This window comes from Urtica dioica, chromosome 12, assembly GCF_054948205.1.
Source record: "Urtica dioica subsp. dioica isolate 48M chromosome 12, U.dioica_male_clone48M_v1_H2, whole genome shotgun sequence".
NCBI lineage: Eukaryota > Viridiplantae > Streptophyta > Magnoliopsida > Rosales > Urticaceae > Urtica > Urtica dioica.
In genome coordinates this window covers 14,917,362-14,922,133 of record NC_142767.1, presented here as the reverse complement: position 1 = coordinate 14,922,133, position 4,772 = coordinate 14,917,362, and positions in this window count along the sequence as shown.

Sequence of the window (4,772 nt, the reverse complement as noted above, 5' to 3'; positions counted from 1 at the left end):
GTTATTTTCAATCCGTTAAAATAACACGTGGACCCCGGCATAAATACCATAACTTTCAATTTTATGGGTAATTGACGGCATAAATACCACAACTTTTCGATTTTATATACTTTTATACCCATCAGATCTCACATGAGCTAGGGTCAACCGCAAGATTTCCTCTTCCTATTCGCCGACATGTGCTCACTCGCTCTCTCACGCCGAAGATCCCACTTTGTGTTCCATCCTCAAATCAGTCACGCGCTTAACATTCTCACACGGCGCGTCAGTCTATGCTCAGGCACTCCGCCTCAGCGTCATCGCCGACTCTTTTATCGCCATGTCATTCCTTGTTCTCTACTTCAACGCCGGCAATCTCCGAAATACGCGTAAGGTGTTCGATAAAATGGCCCAAAAGAGACTGTTGATGTCATTTTTGAGCCTAAAAAATTACGAAGAAAATCGTCATAAGGCAACGAGAGGACAATTATAAATAACTACCTTAAGAACAAGGAAACGAATTTATTTTTTATTCGGTCTTGAGTACACTAGTCGAGCTCGGATGATTATGAACACAATCGACGTGTTCAGAAGTACAATTTGGGAAATCCTTAGAGACACATGCTGGCGACTTCGTCCTTCATCGCCTCTTCTTCTGCCACGTCGAACTGCGTTTGAACAGGCTCGGTAGAAATCGTCAATTCTCCGTATTTCAAGGCGATATCACTTCTCCTGTGTTGACTTCAACTTCGTCACGACCTTGGTAGTCACATTGTGAGCTCGTAAAATAGACTTGGGCCGGGCCCAAGTGAGTTATTAAATTTGTACGACAATGATTAATAACAATCAATTAATAATTGTCGTTTATTAATTATTTAAATTATTTTTATCGAAATGGGCTTTGATGAATGTTGCACTTTGGCGGTCCAGTATCAAATTATTTTATGTGATCGAACTCTACCCCCACAATTAGCTACCAGTCTATTAATTTTTTTTTCTATATAACTTTTGGTATAAAAGTGTATAAAATAGAAAAGTTGTGGTATTTATGCCGTCAATAACCCATAAAATTGAAAAGTTAGGGTATCTATGCCGGGGTTTACGTGTTATTCTAACATAATGAGAATAACGGTGGTCCTAAAACCTAATGTTATGTATTTTTGCCACCGAAAAAAAAGTTGTGGTATAAAAGTGTATAAAATAAAAAAGTTGTGGTATTTATGCCGCCAATAACCCAAAGATTAAGTTCTATTGGGCTATATAGCCGCTTGACCCTAATTATATATCTATACTATGTTGACCGTATACTATAAGTATATTGGAGGGCAAAAACGTTCATTCATATTTAAAATTCATTGTTTTCGTAATGTAAAACCTTCACCGTCGTTTTTGCGAAAAAGAGAAAAACACGTTATTAGATGTAATTTTAAGAGCTATTGATTACCCTGGAAGTGGACCGACGAATTCATAAACTTTTAATGGGGCTGAAGAAAATGCGGTTTTGAGTTTGTTTAAGTGCGACTCCAAAATTGAAATTTTGGATTGTGTCGTTTATAACGCATATAGGTTAAGTATTCTTGTGTGTGGTAAAGAAAATTTATGTCTCTCAATGAGGAAAAAGGGAAGGGTGGGAAAACTAATGCGTTGGGGGAGTTCGGATAAGGTACGCAAGATGGCTGAGGCCTTCGCACAAATCGAGAAATTGCCAAAGGCATGGCGAACTACTCTCGACATCGTGGGCGGCCTCTTCTATATAGTCAGAGCTAGGGAAAGAATGGGGTTAGTTCTACTTTGTATTAATGAATATGCACCTCTTGCAATGGAAGTTTATGAGACATTGGATTCAACCATCATACCACCAAGTGAAAAAGCGGCAAGACTTGACAAGCAAGGCCACCGAAAGCAATGATAAGCGATTTTTGGAATGTCTAGAGGATTGGGAACCCCTGGACAATGAGGGCACTCCGCTCTCATATCCAAAAACATTAGAAGATAGAAAGGTTGCAGATTTGGATGTCTGGTCAGTGTGGTGGATGTTCGTTTCTTTGGTGGGTTGGCCCCGTCAAGTATTGTAATGGATGCATTGGTTGACAAGACCTGTTGAATGAAAGTTACTGGTTTGATTAAAAAAAGAACCTCTTGTCCAATTGCACAACATTTAGCACGTTTATGACAAATATTACCATTGTTGATTTTTTTTTACTTAAATTTCATTTTTTGTGGAGATCAAGGCTTCTTCTTCTAGTGTTCTCAGTTCTCAATCGTGTATTTCCAATTCAAACACACAACAGATTAAAAATTGAACATAAGCGTCGATTGGAGAGAAGGAAAAAACACTTGGATCGGAATCGGATGATCGCATATTGCTTGCCGACAGAGAGAAAGACGTTTAACAGGGAAAAATAGAAATATTGAAAAATAAAAGGAGGGAAGGAAAAATCTTTAGCAAGCTTGGGAAAAAATGGTGTCATTAAGTTATGGACTTGAGAAACACACAAAGTGAAATGACAGGTAAAAAAGGTGATATGGGTATTTTATTATTGTGGTACTTAATACAACTTAGAAACACCACTATTAGAAGTTGTGATTCAATTCCCACTGGCTTAAAGTAACGTGTAACAAAAGTGGAGAAAAGAATGTTAGCATATTTAATCATAAACCTGTCTTTTAGTATTGAGCGTGAAAGTGGCCTGTCCAACCGTAGGAAATGCTTAAGGAGATGGATGTAGTTCAACTTCAATTCAATCACATTGCAGAAAGTGATGAGTGGGTCCCACAATGAGTCTGGTTTATGATGGATCCATGATTTTTTGATTTGGTGGTAGTGAACCTTCCACTCGCCAAAACAAATTGCCCTTCTTAAGACATGGAAAGTACCCGAATTTAAGGATTTCACGCGTGCCTACAATATAAACCAATGCAATTCAAAACAAAATCTTCTCACTGAATCACATTTTCTTTTTTTGGTCTTTTCTTTTTCTACATTTTGATATTTTGGGTTCTCAAGACATCTAAAGAAGTGTTATTTTTTTAAAAGTAACTAAAGAAGCGTCAAGTGTAGGATTTAGGCGGACAAAGGGGAAAAGAGAACACCCACATCGGCACTTTTACCAAACTTGACCTTCAATTATCTTTGTTGTGCTTAAATATATCTAGTGCCAAAACAAGGGAAGAGTTTGATGAAGATAAGTGTTGTTGTTTTTGGAATTAACATTTCATTGATGTTTGTTCAAACTCCTAGAAGTTAGAAGAACACAGCTCAATAAATCATCATGCCATTGCCAAGTAGAACAAGACAAATACTACACTCGTGCCCACAAACAACATTCTCGGGAATTGTGTCACAACCTGATCGCTAAACAATGTGCCAAACATATTAATAACTCATATTCACCATAGCAATGAGATGAGAAACTCTTAACACATTTTCGTACAGTAGTTTGTTTGACACTTTTGACTTAATTTGTTGTTCAATGATAATTTGATATTGTATATAAACAAATTCAAAATCAATTTTTTTGGGGTTAGAGCTACAAAGTATCATCAAAAGAAAAAGAGTATAATAATAAATTTCAGCTAATTGTGAATTAGAAAGTGATTTTAAAACATAAATGTTTGTGTACATAGACTAGTTGTGATTCTTGTGAATTGCAGGTAATTTCAACAAACAAGTAAAAATAAATGAACTATATTGTCTCTTCTCTTGATAAATCAAGGATTTATAAGTATTCATTTCCTTAGTTCAGCTAGATATAATCTCGAGAATGTTTGACATACTTTACACTTGTGTCTTCCCGAACTTTTTGAGTCCTTGTACTTGTTTCTTTTTCTGTTTGAAAACTTTTGTACCTGCTTTAAAAGAGAATTTATATAATAAGCTAAAGTTTTTTATTTTATTTTTTTTATATAGGAGTTTCGAGATAATATATGTATTAAACGTATCTCCTCTGATGCCAAAAAGTAGCAAAGGCCTTAGTAGTTGTGGTCCTCCATAGTAATTAACATATAATTACTAATAAAAGAGCAGTAGTGATCAAATTTTTTGAAACACTTAATCTTAGCTAATTGCAGCTCCAAGTTCAACATGTGCATGGATATACTCAATTCCCTCTAGAGCATGCATGCATTACAATATAAAACGTTGTTTTTTGTTGGAAAGCAAAAGACAAGACAAACCCAAAAAAACAAAGTATGTATACCTCAGCTGATTAAAGCCTCTATAATAATTAGATCAAGATGAGCTAACAAATATTCATAATTAGTATAAGAAGTGTCTTTAGATTCCCAATAATCATGAATTTGAACCAAACAAGTGAGACTTAAAAAAAGGGGTTGTGTAGTTGCATTAGGACAAGAGCCAAATGACACGATGAAATCCAATATGATGTGCCTTCTTAGCACCTTTTGGCTGGTCATGAATTGTCTCTCACTAAAACCACTTAGTGGAGTTTTGTCTCTTTGTTTATGTCCCCACATCCTTAAAAGGAGCTTTAACTAACAATGATACTAAACATTTTTTTTTCCAAATTAATTGACTGATGTTTGATCGATCAACGTAATCGAGTATCTTTGTCAGTCTGTTGAGATCACAACCGTCCAGGTCAGACCAGACAATGTGTAACTTTGACTTTCACTTCCATGAATCTCTAGTGCTTTAGATAATTAATGAGTAAAGCGAAACATATATATATATATATATATATATATATATATATGTCTTAGCAGACAGAAGCTACTAAATATAAAAACCAATGTTTTTGGCATTCTCACATGTCACGAAACGACCACGAGTC